The sequence below is a fragment of the Mobula hypostoma genome, chromosome 11 (assembly GCF_963921235.1).
Source record: "Mobula hypostoma chromosome 11, sMobHyp1.1, whole genome shotgun sequence".
Taxonomy (NCBI): domain Eukaryota; kingdom Metazoa; phylum Chordata; class Chondrichthyes; order Myliobatiformes; family Myliobatidae; genus Mobula; species Mobula hypostoma.
The window spans coordinates 29,453,514-29,475,874 of NC_086107.1; positions in this window are offsets into that span (position 1 = coordinate 29,453,514).

Genomic DNA, 22,361 nt, shown 5'->3' on the forward strand with positions numbered 1-22,361 from the left:
TGGGCAAATTATCATTCCAAATTCTTTGGTGACCTTCTTCTATATATTAAATGGTTTGGCATGAATCCAAGACAACACTTATTGTAGATAATAAATGGACTAAAGTGACAATTTAGTTAATGGACATACTGAGAGGAGGTACAGCAGGTTACTTCTATCAACGTTCTTAAGAGGAAGAAATACTGAGTTTCTATAGCACCTGCAATGATCTCAGGATATTTCAAAGCACTTTACAGATCATTAAATACCCTTGAACTTCAGTTACTGTTTTAATTTAGTCAATAGACACTAAAATTTAAGTCCTTCAGGGATGAAAAGCAGCTATCGTTACCCAGTCTTATCCATTGCAATATAATTGACCTTTAAAGAAAATAGCAGAAGAAGCTTCTTAGTTCCAGGACTGTTAGGAATTGGATCATGGAATAGCAACTAGATCATGGGAATGTATGAATAAATATCTAATTAGCTTTTGAGGAAGAGATGTAGAATTGATGGGATGGGCATCATTAGGAAATTGGTTCTAGTGCACCCACATGAGTGAATTGTATTGAGATGGTGAATGGTGCACAGCTCCCAGAGCATTGGTGATCATGTTGTCTTGTCAACTACCAACCTGAATGAAATTTACATGCTCTGCTTTAGTATTCTATGAAATACTGTAGAATATGAAATCATCTTACGAGACCTCTGTTACTGAGACCTTTCTCAGTGAATACTTGGACTATAAGCTGAATCATCTCCCTCATATTGGACAGCCTGGGAAAGTGAATAGATACAGCCTGCCATGAATTTTCTCTGTGAATTTTCAGCATTCACAGAGAGAACGAGGAAGCTATTTAATTTTGGAGAGTTCAGTATTGAGTCCTGCTGGCTGCAATGTCCCCAAGTGAAAGATAAAGTTTTATTCCTCAAGCTTGCATTTTATCTCATCTTAACATTTCAAGAGGCCACAAACACAGTGATCAGAGTGGAAGTAGAGTGCTGAATTAAAGCAGCAAGCTCAGAGACACTGCAGCAGACTGAGTGCAGATTCTCTGTAGAGTGATCACACAATCTGAATTTGCTTTCTCAAATGTAAAGGAAGTCACAATGTGAACAAAAATGCAGTATACAAAATTGAAAGAGGATGTCTATGCCTGGTTTAATATAAGTCATGTGACATATATCTATTTCTGTAGTTAGGTTAATGTAAATAAAAATCTCTCATTGTAATGGCACATTCCAAACCATACCGCTGCTGTGACATTGTATCTTCATAGACAGGTGGTGTTTATGGATGCAGTCATCTTTGTAATTTCAAAACTGCTTATTGTTTAGAAGGATTTAATTTGAAATAGATGGGAGATGGGTTTTCAGTTGCATAAACAGCCACAATCCCTCAGCTGCATTAACCACAGCAACATCTAATGTGATTAACTATCACACACCTCAAACATTAACTTTTCTCTTTCTTTAGATGATACTGCCTGGCCTTCCAAGGGTCTCCAGGATTCTCTGATCTTATTTCAGATGTACAGAATGTGCAGTTTTTATTTATTTTCTTTTAACAGTTCTAACAGTACAGATGTACAGAAGCAATTTAAAATTAGTTTAAATCTTTTAATATCAAAAATCTACAAGAAAGGTATAATGGTCTACAGAGAACAAAATCAGGAACTGAAGGAGTATGAGATTCCAAACGGGTTTTGGATAAAGATCCCAACTTTGAAATTATGTCACTTCCAAGGCCTAAATGTTGCTCAAGGCAGAACAGAAAAAAACACTGACATCTTGTGCCAATAAAGTACTTTCTGAAGCTCATGGAGGAAGTTGAGTATGTTGCAGATTATGGGGAGGTGAAGTTAGAGACAAGATTGTGGGAAAATGGTGGATTGAGCCTGGATTTAGCAATGGGATGGGATATTGTAGGTACCAATAACATTCTGCAAAGATTCTTACAAAGGATCACACATATCATACAAGGTCCAAAGGAAACTAGCAGTAACTGGAGAGTAGGTGAGTGGGAGTAAATAGTAAGAAAACCACTTAAAAGGGGAACTGCTTACAATATAATATCAAATTTGGGAGCTTCATCCAAAACCGGTTTGAAATCTCATGCTCCTTTAATTCCTGATTTTGTACACTGTAGAGCATCCATTACATCTTATTTGTATATGTTTGATATTAAAAGGTTTAAACTTATTTTGAGTTGCTTCTGTACATTCTGTACTGTAAAAAACTGTTAAAAGAATTTTTTTTTTAAACTGCACATTCTGTAAGTCTGAAATAAAACTTCAGACTCCATGGTAGCTCGAAGGCTTGGGTCCGTTAATTAACAGTGCGTGAGTGGGCCAGTGAAGGAGTGGAGCTTTGAGGCTTTGACTCGAGAGATTCTGGCAGTTTTGGCAGTTGGTCTGTGCAATCAAGTCAATCAAGACTTGAATAGATCAGCAGAAAGCCATTGATTAGACAATCAAGATTTGAATAGCTCAGACTCAGCAGAAAGCAGCTGATTGGGCGGTTGAGGTCAGGTGACCAAACATTTGGAAAAGCTCAAACAGATAAATAGAGGGATAGCTCAAGCGAAGCGGCCAGTGCGTGAGTGGGCCAGTGAAGGAGTGGAGCTTTGAGGCTTTGATTCGAGAGGCTTTGACGAGAAGAGGCGGAGGACAAGCTAGCTCGCAGTTAGTTTTTACAATGTCTCCTGAGACGGTGATGTGCCTCTCATATGAGATGTGGCAGTCTTGGGGGAGCTCCCCTCTCCCACAGAGTCTCATCTGCCAGAAGTGCATACGGCTGGGCGATCTGGAAGACCGTGTAAGGAATCTGGAGTAGCAGCTGGATGACCTTTGACTCATAAGGGAGAATGAGGCAGTCATAGATGAGAGCTACAGGGAGGTAGTCACACTTAGGCTGTCGGAAGCAGGTCATTGGGTGACAGTCAGAGGGGGGAAAGCGAAGGTGAGCAGACAGGTAGTGCAGAGCACCCCTGTAGCTATTCCCCTGAATAGTAAGTTTACCGTCCTGGATACTGTTGGTGGGGATGACCGACCAGGTGTGAGCCACAGTGGCAGGTCCTCTGGCTCTGAATCTGACCCTGTGGTGCAGAAGGGTGGGACGGAGGAGAGGAGAGCTGTCGTCAATGGAGACTCTATAGTCAGGGGAGCAGACAGGAGATTTTGTGGACGTGAGAAGGACACCCGCATGGCTTGTTGCCTTCCAGGTGCCAGGGTCCAGGATGTTTCTGACCGGGTGCACGACATCCTGGTACGAGAGGGAAAGCAACCAGAAGTCGTGATACATGTAAGGACCAACGACATAGGCAGGAAGACGGATGAGGTCCTGATGTGTGAGTTTTGGGAACTAGGCAGAAGGCTGAAGAACAGGACCACAAGGGTGACGTTCTCAGGATTGCTGCCAGTGCTACGTGACAGTGATGGTAAGAATTGGAGGAGATGGCAGTTGAATGCGTGGCTGAGGAGTTGGTGCAGGGAGCAGGGTTTTAGATTTTTAGATCATTGGGATCTCTTCTGAGGAAGGTGGGACCTGTACAGATTGGATGGGTTGCACCTGAACTCGAGGGGGAGCAATATCCTTGCAGGTAGGTTTGCTAGCATGGTTCGGGAGGGTTTAAACTAATTTGTGAGGGGGATGGGACCCAGAGCGATAGAGCAGTGAAAGAAGTGCATGGAGTAAAGCCAGATCTAACATACAGAGAGGCTTTGAGGAAAGAGAAGCAGAATAAATGGTGTAAAGACAGTAAGGTAGAAGGGCTGAAATGTATGTACCTCAATGCAAGAAGCATCAGGAACAAAGGTGATGAACTGAGAGCTTGGATACATACATGGAATTATGATGTAGTGGCCATTACAGAGATTTGGCTGGCACCAGCGCAGGAATGGATTCTCAATATTCCTGGATTTCAGTGCTTTAAAAGGGATAGAGAGGGCGGAAAAAGGGGAGGAGGGGTGGCATTACTGGTCAGGGATACTATTACAGCTACAGAAAGGGTGGGTAATGTAGCAGGATCCTCTTTTGAGTCAATATGGGTGGAAGTCAGGAACAGGAAGGGAGCAGTTACTCTATTGGGAGTATTCTATAGGCCCCCAGGTAGCAGCAGAGAGAGATACAGGAGGAGCAGATTGGGAGGCAGATTTTGGAAAGGTGCAAAAGTAACAGGGTTGTTATCATGGGTGACTTCAACTTCCCTAATATTGATTGGCACCTGATTAGTTCCAAGAGTTTGGGGCAGAGTTTGTTAAGTGTGTCCAGGACGGATTCCTGTCACAGTATATGGACAGGCCGACCAGGGGGAATGCCATACTAGATCTAGTACTAGGTAATGAACCGGGTCAGGTCACAGATCTCTGTGGGTGAGCATTGGGGGACAGTGACCACTGCTCCCTGGCCTTAGAGGAAAATTTTTAATTGGGGAAAGACAAATTATGAGGCTATCAGGCTAGAACTTGCGGGTGTGAATTAGGATGATGGTTTTGCAGGGAAATGTACTATGGACATGTGGTCAATGTTTAGAGATCTCTTGCGGGATGTTAGGGATAAATTTGTCCCGGTGAGGAAGGTAAAGAATGGTAGGGTGATGGAACCATGGGTGACAAGTGAGGTGGAAAATCTAGTCAGGTGGAAGAAGGCAGCATACATGAGGTTTAGGAAGCAAGCATCAGATGGGTCTATTGAGAAATATAGGGAAGCAAGAAAGGAGCTTAAGAAGGGGCTGAGAAGAGCAAGAAGGGGGCATGAGAAGGCCTTGGTGAGTAGGGTAAAGGAAAACCCCAAGGCATTCTTCAATTATGTGAAGAACAAAAGGATGACAGGAGTGAAGGTAGGACCGATTAGAGATAAAGGTGGGAAGATGCGCCTGGAGGCTGTGGAAGCGAGCGAGGTCCTCAATGAATACTTCTCTTCGGTATTCACCAATGAGAGGGAACTTGATGATGGTGAGGACAATATGAGTGAGGTTGATTTTCTGGGGCGTGTTGATATTAAGGGAAAGGAGGTGTTGAAGTTGTTAAAATACATTAGGACAGATAAGTCCCCGGGGCCTGACGGAATATTCCCCAGGCTGCTCCATGACGCGAGAGAAGAGATTGCTGAGCCTCTAGCTAGGATCTCTATGTCCTCGTTGTCCATGAGAATGGTACCGGAGGATCGGAGGGAGGTGAATGTTGTCCCCTTGTTCATAAAAGGTAGTAGGGATAGTCCGGGTAATTATAGACCAGTGAGCCTTCCGTCTGTGGTGGGAAAGCTGTTGGAAAAGATTCTTAGATAGGATCTATAGGCATTTAGAGAATCATGGTCTGATCAGGGACAGTCAGCATGGCTTTGTGAAGGGCAGATCGTGGCTAACTAGCCTGATAGAGTTCTTTGAGGAGGTGACCAGTCATATAGATGAGGGTAGTGCAGTGGATGTGATCTATATGGATTTTAGTAAGGCATTTGACAAGGTTCCACACTGTAGGCTTATTCAGATAGTTAGAAGGCATGGGATCCCGGGAAGCTTGGCCAGGTGTATTCAGAATTGGCTTGCCTGCAGAAGGCAGAGGGTGGTGGTGGAGGGAGTACATTCAGATTGGAGGATTGTGACTAGTGGTGTCCCACAAGGATCAGTTCCGGGACCTCTACTTTTCGTGATTTTTATTAACAACCTGGATGTGGGGGTAGAAGGGTGGGTTGGCAAGTTTGCAGACACACAAAGGTTGGTGGTGTTGTAGATAGTGTAGAGGATTGTCAAAGACTGCAGAGAGACATTGATAGGATGCAGAAGTGGGCTGAGAAGTGGCAGATGGAGTTCAACCTGGAGAAGTGTGAGGTGGTACACTTTGGAAGGACAAACTCCAAGGCAGAGTACAAAGTAAATGGCAGGATACTTGGTAGTGTGGAGGAGCAGAGGGATCTCAGGGTACATGTCCACAGATCCCTGAAAGTTGCCTCACAGGTGGATAGGGTAGTTAAGAAAGCTTATGGGGTGTTAGCTTTCGTAAGTCAAGGGATAGAGTTTAAGAGTCGCGATGTAATGATGCAGCTCTATAAAACTCTGGTTAGGCCACACTTGGAGTACTCTGTCCAGTTCTGGTCACCTCACTATAGGAAGGATGTGGAAGTATTGGAAAGGGTACAGAGGAGATTTACCAGGATGCTGCCTGGTTTAGAAAGTATGCATTATGATCAGAGATTAAGGGAGCTAGGGCTTGACTCTTTGGAGAGAAGGAGGATGAGAGGAGACATGATAGAGGTGTACAAGATAATAAGAGGAATAGATAGTGGATGGCCAGTGCCTCTTCCCCAGGGCACCACTGCTCAATACAAAAGGACATGGCTTTAAGGTAAGGGGTGGGAAGTTCCAGGGGGATATTAGAGGAAGTTTTTTTACTCAGAGTGGTTGGTGCGTGGAATGCACTGCCTGAGTCAATGGTGGAGGCAGATACACTAGTGAAGTTTAAGAGACCACCAGACAGGTATATTGAGGAATTTAAGGTGGAGGCTTATATGGGAGGCAGGGTTTGAGGGTTGGCACAACATTGTGGGCTGAAGGGCCTGTACTGTGCTGTACTATTCTATGTTCTATGTTATCATCATAATCAACCCTCAAATCTCCAGTTTAAGGAACAAACAAACTGAACTGCTGGGGGAACTCAGCAGATCAGGCAGCATCTGTGAGATAAAAGGATGGTCAATGTTTTGGATTGAGAACCTACGCCAGCCTAATGTCTGAAGCGAACATGGTTGTGACAAATTTATATAATTTATATATAATATCTGGAGTGTCCTGCCACCTAACATTCAATGATGTGGCTTCTAGAATTAGTACCCTTGGTAAATCTGTCAAATTGCAAAAACAAAATTAGTTTTTTGGAAAAGATAACCATTTATCTTCCATCTACTGTGCCCTATATTTGACTGGGTGGTGAAGAGAACTTATTTACCATGTTAGTTAGTGAGTAAGTAGCTGCCATCTGTGACTGAGATCAAGTGACAAGGTTAAGTATTACTTGTTTAATTTTGTCAGTCTAGTGATTGACGATAGCTCAGCAGTCCCCTGTCTCTGATTCCTTGTCGTTTGTAAATGGGCATATTCCCCGAAGGAAATGAGCTTGAGAACAGCAACTGATGCCTGCTTCAACTATTCTAGTACTGTTTTGCATTGTTTGACATTTCGCTATTGCAGAACTGACCTTACACTTTGATAGTGTGGACAATTATTAAGAATGTAACTGTAAGAAAAATGACTGAAGTATTTTTATTCATTTAACAAATCATATAACCATAGAACCATATAACAATTACAACACGGAAACAGGCCATCTCGGCCCTTCTAGTCCATGCCGAACTCTTACCCTATCCTAGTCCCACCGAGCTGCACTCAGCCCATAACCCTCCATTCCTTTCCTGTCCATATATCTATCCAATTTAACTTTAAATGACAACATAGAACCTGCCTCAACCACTTCTGCTGGAAGCTTGTTCCACACAGCTACCACCCTCTGGGTAAAGAAGTTCCCTCTCATATTACCCCTAAACTTTTGTCCTCTAACTCTCAACCCATGTCCTTTTGTTTGAATCTTCCCCACTCTCAATGGAAAAAGTCTAACCACGTCAACTCTATCAATCCTCCTCATAATTTTAAACACCTCTATCAAGTACCCCCTTCAACCTTCTATGCTCTAAAGAATAAAGACCTAACTTGTTCAACCTTTCTCTGTAACTTAGGAGATGAAACCCAGGCAACATTTTAGTAAACCTCCTCTGTACTCTCTCAATTTTATTGACATCCTTCCTATAATTCAGTGACCAGACCTGTACACAATACTCCAGATTTGGCCTTACCAATGCCTTATACAATTTCAACATTACATCCCAACTCCTATACTCAATGCTCTGATTAATAAAGGCCAGCAAACCAAAAGCTTTCTTCACCACCCTATCCACATGAGATTCCATCTTCAGAGAACTATGCACCATCATTCCTGGATCCCTCTGTTCTACAGCATTCTTTAATGCCCTACCATTTACGATGTATGTCCTATTCTGATTAGTTCTACCAAAATGTAGCACCTCACATTTTTCAGCATTAAACTCCATCTGCCATCTTGCAGCCCACTCTTCTAACTGTCCTAAATCACTCCATGTTTTGAAAACATTCCTCACCATCCACAACTCCACCAATCTTAGTATCATCTGCATACTTACTAATCCAATTTACCACCCCATCATCCAGATCATTAATATATATTATAAATAACAATGGACCCAGTACAGATCCCTGAGGCACACTGCTACACACCATCCTCCAATCTGACACACAGTTATCCACCACTACTCTCTGGCGTCTCCCATCTAGCCACTGCTCAATCCATTTTACTACTTCCATATTAATGCCTAACGATTGAACCTTCCTAACTAACCTTCCGTGTGGAACCTTGTCAAAGGCCTTACTGAAGTCCATATAAACAACATCCACCATTTTACCCTCGTCAATTTTCTTAGTAACCTCATCAAAAAATTCAATAAGATTTGTTAAACATGACCTTCCACGCACAAATCCATGTTGACCGTTCCTATTCAGACACTGTCTATCCAGATAACTATATATACCATCTCTAAGAATACTTTCCATCAATTTACCCACCACTGACGTCAAACTCACAGGCTGATCATTGCCAGGTTTACTCTTAGAACCCTTTTTAAACAATGGAACCACATGAGCAATACGCCAATCCTCCAGCACCATCCCCGTTTCTAATGACATTTGAAATATTTCTGTCAGAGCCCCTGCTATTTCTACACTAACTTCCCTCAAGGTCCTAGGGAATATCTTGTCTGGACCTGGAGATTTATCCACTTTTATATTCCTTAAAAGTGCCAGTACTTTCTCTTCTTTAATTGTCATACTTTCCATAACTACCCTACTTGTTTCCTTTACCTTACACAATTCAATATCCTTCCGCTTAGTGAATACCGAAGAACAGAAATTGTTCAAAATCTCCCCCACCTCTTTTGGCTCCGCACATAGCCGTCCACTCTGATTCTCCAAGGGACCAATTTTATCCCTCACTATCCTTTTGCCACTAACATAACTGTAGAAACTCTTTGGGTTTATTTTCACCTTACTTGCCAAAGCAGCCTCGTATTTTCTTTTAGCTTTTCTAATTTCATTCTTAAGATTCTTTTTACATTCGTTATATTCCTCGAGTACCTCATTAATTCCAAGCTGCCTATATTTATTGAAGATCCCTCTCTTTTTCTGAACCAAGTTTCTAATATCGCTTGAAAACCATGGCTCTCTCAAATTTTTAACCTTTCCTTTCAACCTAACAGGAACATAAAGATTCTGAACACCCAAAATTTCGCCTTTAAATGGCCTCCATTTCTCTGTTACATCCTTCCCATAAAACAAATTTTCCCGATCCACTCCTTCTAAATCCTTTCGCATCCCTCAAAGTTAACCTTTCTCCAATCAGAAATCTCAATCCTTGGTCCAGTCCTATCCTTCTCTATAATTACTCTGAAACTAATTGTATTGTGATCACTGGACCCGAAGTGCTCCCCAACAAATACATCCGTCACCTGCCCTATCTCATTCCCTAACAGGAGATCCAACACTGCCCCTTCTCTAGTTGGTACCTCTATGTATTGCTGCAAAAAAACTATCCTGCACACATTTTACAAACTCCAAACCATCCAGCCCTTTTACAGACTGGGCTTCCCAGTCTATGTGTGGAAAATTAAAATCTCCCACAATCACAACGAATAACTGCTATCTCCTTACAAATTTGCTCCTCCAGTTCTCGGTCCCCATTAGGTGGTCTATAATACACCCCTATAAATGTCACAACACCTTTCCTATTCCTCAATTCCACCCAAATAGCCTCCCTGGACGAGTCCACTAATCTATCCTTCCAGAGCACCGCTGTTATATAATCTCTGACAAGCAATGCAACACCTCCCCCTCTTGCCCCTCCTGTTCTATCACACCTGAAGCAACGAAATCCTAGAATATTGAATTGCCAATCAATGAACAAAAGCAAGCATTTTTTCTATCATTAATGTTAATTGTTCATTTAACACAAATCATACTGAGTTTCATATTTTAAGGTGCGCTAGCTAGAATAAATACTAAGAAATGTTCAGTCCCATAAAATAGATAATGTTGGAAAATTATTTCAGAACTGGCTATATGCAGAGAGCCATCTATGCTTACACTAACACATGTGATAGTTATGGATTCACCTTTTGGCATCTGTTATATGCTGTCTCAAGTAGTTCTGACCCAAATGTGCTGCACTTAAAGCTACCCTGGGGTTGAGCGAGAGCAAGTGCAATCCAATTTACAAAAGAAGCTGACAGCTGGCAAGGACATGTCCTTGGAAACATTCAAAATGTTTAAGCACCAATGAAAGTATTACACATTAACATTTAAAAGAAAATTAAAACATTTATGAACTACATTAAACAGTTAAAATGTTAACACAAAGTTTATTAGTTAAAAAAACATATTTCGCCTACTACTTGCCAAAGTTCTTTGTGGTTGTTTGATGCCAATCTAATCAATAGGTTTTGGTTTTCCTTCACTGCATTTAACCAAACAGCTGCACCTTTGTTGGAAAATTGATTAAAGGTTAAAGATTAACTTTATTTATCAGATGCACAACAAAACATCAAAACATACAATGAAATACTCAGTTTGTGTCAAATCAAACCAGCATGAGTTGTTTTGGACAGTCTGCAAGTGTCCCTGGAATGTGGGACAAAAAGGGAACATCCACAGGAAACCCACATTGTCACAGGGGGAATGTATGAATCCCTTACAGGCAGTGGCGAGAATTGCACCACCATCAGTGTTTGCTGGCATTGCCGCCATTGTCGTGGCTATCCCTCAAGGTCAAGGATGATGGTCTTCATTCTGCTGATCTACTAATGGGCTCTCAAGTGGCTTATGAGTCCAATCTTGGCTTTGAAAGTTCTTCCGCATTCAGCACAGGTAGTTCCTGCTGGCAGATCGGGCTTTGGTTGGTGCTGCCTCTCTTTCCATTTTCTTCTCTTTTCTTCTAATTCTGTACATGTGTTGGCTTCGAAAGTTGCTGTTCTTTCTCGGATGATGGTTTGCCAGAGTTTCCTGTCCTTGGCATTGGTTTCCCAATTGCTGATGGCGATGTTACATTTCTTCATGTTGGCTTTTAAGACGTCTTTGAATCTCTTCTGTTATCTGCCTGTTTTACGTTTGCCTTCTTTAAGCTAGGAGTAGAAGGTTTGTTTTGGCAGACATTCATCTTTCATCCGAACAACATGACCGCTCCATCTTAGTTGGTCCTTGATGACGTAGGCTTCAATGCTTGTTGTTTTTGCTTCATTTAGCACACTGACGTTGGTTCTTCTATCTTCCCAGCTGATATGTAAGATGTTTTGAAGACAGCGTTGATGGAACTTTTCAAGTGCCTTCAGATATCGTCATTGTAAAGTGATGTGCTAAGCACAATGCTACTATACCACCCCTTAAGTTTTGCACAGACTTGTTGGGCTATCATGTTTGCTGTTGTGTGCTGGGGCAGCAGGCTGAGGATAGCAGACACCAACAGAATGAACAAACTCATTCGTAAGGCCAGTGATGTTGTGGGGATGGAACTGGACTCTCTCACGTTGGTGTCTGAAAAGAGGATGCTGTCTAAGTTGCATGCCATCTTGGTCAATGTCTCCCATCCACTACATAATGTACTGGGTGGGCACAGGAGTACATTCAGCCAGAGACTCATTGCACCGAGACGCAGCACAGAGCGTCATAGGAAGTCATTCCTGCCTGTGGCCATCAAACTTTACAACTCCTCCCTTGGATGGTCAGACACCCTGAGCCAATAGGCTGGTCCTGGACTTATTTCATAATTTACATACTACTATTTAACTATTTATGGTTCTATTACTATTTATTATTTATGGTGTAACTGTAACGAAAACCAATTTCCCCCGGGATCAATAAAGTATGACTATGACTATGACTATGAAAAACCCACTGTTGAAATGCAATTGTGAGATCATATCTGAGGACTAGCCTGCAAGTTCAGAAATTCTGTCTACATATGGGAATCCTGAAATTGGTATCAGTTACTTTGAAAAGTGCCTGAACTGGGTACATAGCTGCTAGCCTTCCCTAAGATTTCTCAATAAAGTCCCTACAAAAATTCTTATGGAGAAAGGACATCTTAGTGTACAATGGGTGTGTAGCTTCCATACATTATAATATAATGAATGATATACACTGCCATATGCATCATATGCATAGATCATATATTAACAAGTAATTTAAACTGAATTGATATTTGAATAAGATTAGAGAAAAATAGGGGAGGGGGAAAATGAACAATAATCAAAAACAAACTCATGGACTTCGGGAAGTCACAAGTGCAAAAGAGTATTTTCTCAACAGTTTTATGTTAAGATTGTCCTCCTTAGCTTCAGATTGTATATTACTTAGCTCTTTGGATGTGATTTTCTGAAAGACCCTTTCAATTCAGCATGTAAGAGTGAGGAATAGCAGGAAATCTTCTACTCAAATGGAATGGTTTGTCTAGCAGCTTGTCATGACTCTTCGTTGTAATCATCTTCTTTAACCTTGGGATATGGGTCTCATTGACTAGGCCTTTTTTCAAAGGACCTGAAGTGTCAAGCACATTAGTTTGGAATTAGGGTGCATATAGGGCAGTCAAAGAAACAGATAGGTTTCAACCCCTTTACTATGTGCTGTGCTTTATCTTGATATATAATGGCAAGTGAGTGATTTGAACTTAAACAAGCATAACAAATTGCCACTACAAATGCCTGAGGCACCAGTCTGTTAAAGTGGAAAGAACTTGTGTGGCTAAAAGTGCATTTTATGTCGTACTATATAATCACTGACTAAATTGCAAAGTCTCGAGCTTTGTTCTCTAAACCAGCATTTTATCACTTTAAATTATTTCCTTTTAAACATTGTTCTATTAACTTTTTGTAGGGATGATTAAATTTCATTCATCAACCTGGAACTTTTGTTAAAAACTTTAATAATAATTTGCTCATTTGTTGCATGCACTACATCAAAGTCAAACTCAAATATGCCTTAAAGGGTCACTAGCGAGGTAAGTGTCCAAAATAAATTGTATTAAGAGCTGGAAGTGCATAGTTTAACACAAAGAGGTATGGCAAAGAACAAGAATGTGATTTTGAGGTAAAAGATCAATGTTCAAAATAAATTCATTTTCAAAATACATGTATATTGCCATATACTATCTTGAGATTAAATTTCTTGCAGACATTTACAGGGAAAAATGCTATAGATTTTACAAAAAAAATACATAGACAAAAGAACAACAGATAAAAGGATTAACGATGAATGACAAAACAGGCAGGAAGATTAGGTTATCGACTCCTGTTCTCTTCCAAAGTTCAAAGTACTTTTATTATCAAAGTATATATACATTATACAATCTTGAGATTCATTTCCTTATGAAGAGGAGACACAAAATAAATGTTTCGTCTGTATTTTTTTAAGTGCTACACAAGAAAAACTAATCCCGTTTATACTTAGCAATCAACTAGGTTAATTGAGATAAAGTGCAAAAACTTGTGAATTGTACAAGCCCTTCAAGGTCAATGTTGGTGACATTTGGGGAAATTCATCCCTAGGGTAAATAGGATTAAATACAATCTAAAGAAGCATCAGAAAGTTATACACTACATTAGAGGTTTATTTACTTCATGTATTGACATATACACTGAGGTATAATAAATTCCTTGCTTTTGTGATGCCACAGAGTAGTAAGTACAGCAATAAGCATGAGAACAAATATGTTCATATATGGTACAGATGTCACCTTATACAACCCTGTGTGTTGGCGCGTGGCCAAATGGTTAAGGTGTTTGTCTAGTGATCTGAAGGTCACTAGTTCAGGCCTTGGCTGAGGCAGCGTGTTGTGTCCTTGAGCAAGGCACTTAACCACACATTGCTCTGTGATGACACTGGTGCCAAGCTGTATGGGTCCTAATGCCCTTCCCTTGGACAACCTCGGTGGCGTGGAGAGGGGAGACTTGCAGCATGGGCAACTGCCGGTCTTCCATACAATCCTGCCCAGGCCTACACCCTGGAAGTCTTCCAAGGCACAAATGCATGGTCTCATGAGACTAACAGATGCCTGTATATAAATACAACCCTGAGATTCATTTTCTTGCCGGCATACACAGCAAATCCAAAGAAACATAATAGAATCAATGAAAGACTGCAGCCAACAAGATGGACAAATAACTGATGAGCAAAAAGGCAACAAACTACAAATACAAAAGAAAGAAAAGGAATAACAAAAAATATTGAGAACATGAGATGAAGATGATGAGATGAGATGAACAAAACAACAGCATGTTGAAGATAATACGGCAGTCTGAAGTAGTTCAAAAATAAATGCTGAAGTGACAGTAACAAAATAACTGGGAGAGGTAGAATTAAAGTTTAGCTTTATTTGTCACAAGTACATCAAAGCATTGAAACACACAGTGAAATCGATCTTTTGCATCAAATCAAATCAACAGGAACTGCACTGGGCAAACCGAAAGTGTCGCCATGCTTTCGTTGTCAACATTGCATCTCCATTGCTCACTAACTGGAACCCAAACCATACATTGTTGGAAACTGGAGCAACTGGCTGAAACTTGCAGACGTATAAACTCCTTACAGACAGTGACAGGAGTCATTCCCCAGTCTTACAGCTAGCACAGATATGGGTGATAGAGTTTAATCTGGGCAAGTGTGAGATGTTGCACTCTGGAAGTATTAATTTAATGGGAACACCCTTAACAGCATTGACATACAGAGGAATCTTTGGATCTTAGGATCCAAATCCACTGCTCCCGATGACGAAAAAGGCAAATAGCATATTTACCTTTATTTGTCAGTGCATTAGCTATAGCAAGCAAGAAGACATGTTGCAGCTATATAAAACTTTAATTCAGCCATGTGGTATCATGTGCTGCTCTGGTTGGTTGTTCCAATACAATTGAATTGAATTGACTTTATTACTTACATCCTTCATATATCCGAGGAGTAAAAATCTTTACATTATGTTTCCATCTAAATGTGCAATGTACAATTTATAGTAATTTATAATAAATAGTATGTTCAACAGGACAGTCAATATACCATAGAAATACAATTGCGTCTGCATGAATTAATCAGTCTGATGGCCTGGTGGAAGGAATTGTCCCGGAACCTGGTGGTCCTGGCTTTTACGCTGCGGTACCATTTCCCCGATGGTAGCAGCTGGAACAGTTTGTGGTTGGGGTGACTTGGGTCCCCAATGATCCTTCAGGCCCTTTTTACACACTTGTCTTTGTAAATATCCTGAATAGTGGGAAGTTCACATCTATGGATGTGCTGGGCTGTCCGCACCGCTGTCTGCAGAGTCCTGCGATTGAGGGAAGTACAGTTTCCATACCATGCAGAGATGCAGCTGGTATGTACAGACCACACGAGATCCTCGAGAAGAACATGGATACTTTGGAAGGGTACAGAAGAGGTTTACCAGGTTGTTGCTTGGACTAGAGGGTATGAACTATACAGAGACGTTTGAAAAACTTGGAATGTTTTCTCTGTAGCACCAGAGGCTGAGGGGAGACCTGACAGAAGTTTATTGAATTGTGCAAGTCATTGATAGGGTAGACAGTCAGTATATCTTTCCTAAGGTAGAAATATCTAATATTAAAGGTCATAAATTTGAAGAGAGAGAGGATATGCAGTGCTACTGGGGTAGTGGAAGAAGCAGAAGTGGCATTTAAAAGGCATTTTGATGGAACAGAAATACGCTCGGAGTAAAGGGGTTTGGATCATGTGCAGACAGCTTAATTTGGCATTGTGTTTGACATATACATGGTTTTCTGATTGACTTGCTTCTGTGCTGTGCTGTTCTATGGTATGTTATGACAGCATCATGTTCACCGAAATCAGTGGTGTATTATTCAGAGAGAGGGTGATATTCTGATGCAATTATATTCAGCATGACCAGCTGGGGTGGATTTCTGGGCAAGGAAAGCAAGCACTATTTAGAGAAGCTGCTACATAGGGTGGAGGAAGACAACTGTTCCACAGCCCAGAATTTGATGGAGGGGAAGGGCATGATGTCAGAAGAATATTCAGGTTCAGTACATTTTGAAAAACTTGCCCTTTTGATTACAGTAACACGAGCAGAATGCTGGAGTCAGCAGTGCAGGCAGCATCAGTGTAAGGAAATGGACAGCTGACATTTTGGGCCAAGAACTTTCATCAGGGCTGGAAAGGAAGGATAAGGAGCCGGAATAAGAAGATGGTAGTGACGTAAGAAGTACAAGTTAGCAGGTGATAGTTGGGATTAAGTGAGGAGGGAAGGTGGGTAATAGGAGTGTGGTAGGGGGAATAAACTGGGAGGAGATAGGCGGATGAGATAAAGGATGAGAAAGGAACCTATTAAGAGAGGACATTCACAAATGAAGAAGGAGGGGAACCAGAGGGAGATGATGTGTGGGTCATGAGGAGAAGGGGTGAGAGGGTTGAATGTAGAATGATGAATTGTAAAAGAAAGAATGGAGGAGGGGGAAATAGTGGGTGGGGGGGAGGCAAAATTACTGGAATTTTGAGAAATCAATGCTCATGCCATCAGAGTGAAGAATACCCAGAGAGAATATAAGGTATTACTCCTTTGAACTGAGTTTGATCTCATCATGGCAGTAGAGGAGGCCAAATATAGCCATGTGAGTTTTGGAATGAGAAGTTACATTGAAATGCGTGGCCACTGAGATATCCTGCTGGTCAAGATGGCACTGGCCTGTGACATCTGTGGTGGTGCATGAAGCAAAGGTGCTCAACAAAGCAACATCAGATCTCAACAATGCAGAGTAGGCTGCACTGGAAGCACTGGCTATAATAGATAACTCTGAAAGACTCACAGGTGAAACATTGCTTCTGCTGGAAGGACTGCTTGGAGTCCTGAATGGTGGTGAGGGAGGAGACCTGGTAGAAAAATAGTCATGAATTCAAAGTACATTGTGTTTTAAGACCATAAGACCATGAGACATAGTTGAAGAAATAGGCCATTAGGTCCATCAAGTCTGTTTCAATATTCCACAGTGGCTGATTTATTATCTCTCTCATGCCCATTCTCCTACCTTCTTCCGAGAACCTTTGACACCCTTACCAATCAAGAACCTAGCAAACTCCACTACAGATTTACCCAATGAGCTGACCTCCACAGAAATCTGTGGTAATGAATTCCAATGATTGATCACACTCCGGATAAAGAAATATTTCCTCATCTCTGTTGGAAATGGATGTTCTTGTATTCTGAGGCTGTGTCTTCTATTCCTGGAACCCCCCCCCCACAAAAGAAAACATCCTCTCTATGTCCACTCTATCTAGACCTCTCAATATTTGATGTGTTTCAATGAAATATTCCTTTACTCTTCTAAATTCCAGCAAGTGGAGGCCCAGTGCCATCAAATGCTCCTCATACATTTTGGCATACCCGAAGAACAAAAATAACAGCAACTGATTAAATGCAACATTTGATAGCACTGGACCACTTCTTGCTGGATTGTTATAATTACACGGTTTAGTTTAATACTTTGCTGTGAACAAATAGTTCCATATAATTGCAAATTTGCAATGCAAGCACATCTTAACTGACTATCAAACGCTTTTGCTGAGACAAAGTAATTCACAACCATATTCAAAGGATTCTGAGGGTGAAAGCCACAGACATTTAAAATTACTATTATGAAGGCTTTCTCTATGGTGACAAAAATATTCTAACTATTAATTAACAGAGTGAATATGACTATGACCAAATCTGTTGTGCTAAAGGTCAAGATAGCCAGTTTGAAACCTTCCTTGGTCTCTGGCATAATGGGCTGCAAATATCTTAGGTTGAAGATATTTGATGTGTGGGACCCATAGAAATGTGGAGCATATTAATGGACACTGGATACCCACGTAATTTTCTTATATTATGTTCATATAATTTTTATTGCTTTGGTTTGTTATTTTGTTCATTCACAATTTGATTAATGTTCAGTTGCACTATAGTGGGTTGGTTGATGGTTACGAGGGGCAAAGCTTATACAGGCACTTGGGGCAACTGAGGGGTCCTGGGGGGCACAGGAGTGCACACGTGGTGGAGTAGATGGAGACGGTCCCACATCATGCATGGTAAGCCGATGCGCTTGTGTTCCTTTATTTCCAGAAAGGAAAATAAAGACATTATTTTAAACTTCTGCATGCCTGGAAGTCACTTTTGTGTCCAAGTGTGCATCAGATGATGCTCAAAATAAATTGCAGATGCTAGAAATATGAAATAAAAAGAGAACATGCAACATGCTGGAAAACCGATCAGTTCAGGGAAGTACAGGGGCAGTGTAGCACTTGTCATGGTCACAGGGAGAAGTGCCAGAGGAAGATCAGTGAGGAGGAATGAGTGGGCAAAGAAATCACATAAAAAGTGATTGTTGCCGAAATCATAGAGAAAGTGGGGGTGATGGAAAGATTTACCTAGTGGTAGGATCATCTAGGAGATGGCAGATGTTGTAGACAATGATGTGCTCAATTTGAACTCTTGTGGAGTAGTAGGTAAGGACCTATCACTGATATGATGATGAGACAATGGGATAAGAGCAGATGTATGGGAATTGGAGGGGATGCGAGTGAGGAAATCATTGATGGTCATGCAAGGGAATCTCTGTTCTTTGAAAAATGAGGACATCTTTGATGGTATAAAAGGGAAAGCTTTGATCTGAGAACAGATGTGGTGGAGATGAAGGGACCTGAGAGAAGAGAATAGCATTTTTACAAGTGACATGGTGAGAAGAGATAGAGTCAAGATAATTGTGAGACAGCGATTGTAACAGATATCAGTAGATATTTCCATCAGAGATGGAAACAGAGAGATTGGGAAAGTGGTGAGAGGTGTCAGAAACGGACCAAGTAAATTTGAAGGCAGAGTGAAAGCTGATGTAATTTGCAGGCTTGGTGCAGACAGCAGAACCAATGCAATCATCAATGTAGTGAAAAAAGTTGGGGAGCTTTAGTCTTGTAGGTTTGAATCATGCCATTGATGTCTAGTTTAGGTCTTTCCAGGAGCATTCAACTATAGCTCCCTTCACAGTCTTGATCCAGACATGAACCACTGAGCTGCATTCCATAGGAGAGTTGAGAAAAACTTCTCTTGACATCAAGGCGGCATCTGACCAGGTGTAATATTAAGCAATTCTGGTAAACTGAAATAATGGGTATTTAGGAACAATGATTCCAATGATTAGTATCAGACTATTTCATTTCCACCCCATTCCTAAAGAGCTTGTCCAGCCGCTGTCTTCTCGATTGTCAGGATAAGATTCGATTATCAGGATAAGATTCAATTGCCAACTGGAGGAAGAAGACTTCATATTTCATATGGGTTGTTGGGTGTTCATCCATCGTCGAAGTCGATGAGGACCTCGATACCAATATGATGATGTCAAGACTAGCGCAAGATTTGGATTTAAGTGAGGGAGAGTTGCGCAGCGTCAGCCTCACTTTCTCTTCCCAATTCCCATCTGGATCCAGTGGCAAGACAGACTCCAGAAGACTGGAGATGGGACTAGGCGCAGTGGATGACCAGGATGTCTTCTGTGTCTTGTCCTGCTCTACACATTCCACAATGCTTGCAGAGACCGCCTTCTTGACCGTTAGACCTTCCATTGGTCTTGTGTGCTCAATCTGCCGGAGGTAGACAACTCCCTATCTCACTGAGGGTTTGAGACCCATCGGCTACCCTCACCTGGTTTAGCCGGCTTGTCAAAGCCGTTGCCCAAGTTGTGGCCGCTGTTGTGTGCAAACAGCTACGGGGAGCCACAGGTGAGAGCTGAGTGCCAGATGGGGGCTAAAGGTGGACTAACCACCTTGAAAAGGACACGACATGTTCCCCCACCAGAGGTGCTTCCCCTCCCTGACACCCCATATGGGTAGTCTACAATTCAATGGCATGAATACTGAGGTATTTCTCCCACCTTGGTCCCCATTGACTCAAAGTCCCCACCCACACCCCCTTGCCGTTTTTCACCCATATTTGACCCACCACCGTCCTTCTCCCTCCTGGTTCCATCCACCCACAACACACACACACAGTTTATCAACAGGTTGCCCTCCCCAACCCCTCACTCACCTTCTTTTCATCTGCTTCTGGTGCCACCTTCCATTCACCTTTCCCTTAATAGTTCCCAATCTCAACTCCTGTACTTATCATTGTCCTTCTTTTCCCTGTTTATCACTCTTGAGCAGCTGTCTCCAACCTACACTCTACCTTCCCCTACCTTGCTCATTTGCCTCGCCACCTATTTTCTTCTTCCTCCCTTTGTCTGCCTCCATCTACCATTCTCTTGCCATTGTATCCCAACCTCATTCTTCTCCCCTTCCTTACCACCAGTCTATTATCTTACACTCTTCCTTAGTCCACCAATCACCACAGATTCCTTCCTTGGAAATGGAAACTCTGCCAAATGGGAGAAGAAAATACAATCAATATTGATCTTAGTCATGACTTTAGCTATCATGGCACTACACTGCTAATTCTCAAATAATCTGGCAGTTTTGAAGTCCGCTAAGAGCTTTGCTATTTACAATTTTATTCAGTTCTTAATGAACTTCCATCACAGACTCTGCCCTTGTCCACATTTTACTTTTTAACTCACCTCTCCACTCTCTTTCCTCGGCAGGGTCTTGACCCCAAGTTTTGACAATTCTTTTCCGCCCATAGATGCTGATTTGCCCACTGAGCTCTTCCAGTAGATTGCTTGTTGCTCCTGCCTTTAGCATCTGTAGTTTCTCGTGTCTGCCTTGTGGCCTTGGAGCTAGGTCTTTATTGCAGAATTTCCTTAAGAGAGTATTCTGACCATTTTCATTGCTTCTTCAATGATCTTCGTGTCATCATAATGTGACCCTCAGGCTCACCTGGCTTGTGTTTCTCTAGTGGAAACAGCCTTTGGCCCCGCCAAACTGGGAAATCATGTTTGTGTGGATGCCGTGTAATGGACCCCCAGTTACAAACCCACAACACAAAATATCAGACAGTACAGCATATACAATTAAATGATTGAACTTTATGAATCTTAACCTGAATATAGAGTTAGTAATGAAAATAAAAAAAGGGCCCAAATCAAGTCAAAAGTTCACGTTGGAGCTCACTCAGTAGTCATTCTTCCACCATCGCTCTCATCCGAGTGTCGTGACCTTCGGACCCTCAGATCCCAGTCCACTCCAGCTGGTGGTCTACCAGCTCTCTCCATACGCATCTTCCCTCTTCCTCGCTCCTCAACCAAAGACCATGAGAAAACATTCTTCCGGATTCACAAGACAAAGCAACAATCTCCGATTGGCTAACATGCATACTACAGTCCTGTTATCTCCAGCCATAACCCAAACATTGCTGCTACAGAGAAACCGTTACCTCAGCAGTGAACATTACAGAGAAGCCATTATATTAGCCTTAGCAGTGAAACATTACAAAGAAGCCATTACAGTAAGATCAGAAGTGAGAACATTATCTGATGATTACCTGGTGTTCAACTCCATTTGCAAATGAGGTCCATGCCACACGACCTAAACAATGACCGTGAATAGGCTGTTAAGTGGTAAATAACATTCAAGCCAGAAAAGTCCCAAGGTGATAACAGAGACTCTAGCCATCTACCTTGACGTTCAATAGCATTGCCTCCACAATCAATATCCAGGGGTTTAATGGACTAACCAAACAAATACAAAAGAAGATAAGATGCTAAGCATCCTATGGTGAGTGGTTAATTACATGACATATCTGAGCATTTCTACAGCACATACAAAGTATGATGGAATGCTGGTTTGGACGAATAAAGATCCAACAACTCTTAAGAATCTTGACAGCACCTGGGAAAAGCAATCTGCTTGACTGGCTTCTGTTGGCCATCCTAAACATTTCTTCCACCACAGGCATACAGTGACTGCAAAGAGTACCAAGAAAGACAGAGTAGGCAGCTTCATTGGAAGATCACCCTCCCAAGTGCCACACCATCCTAATTTGGAGATGTATCATTGCTTTGGAATTCCTTCACCAGTGATACTTTGGGAGGACTGCAGCAGTTCAAGAAGGTGACTCACGGGCATTTAGAAATGGACCCTCAGTGATGTTCAGATCCTTAAAAAATGAAGAAATATAAAAATGCAGTCGTCATTGTATGGACTATTGGTTTTGTATTTGTTAATCTGACTTCAGGGAATGTTGCTACATCAGTAGAAGATACATTGAAGGCAACCTAATTATGCAGCATTACCAGGCATTAGGTTCCTTACTTGAAAATACAAGTCTCCTAGTGAC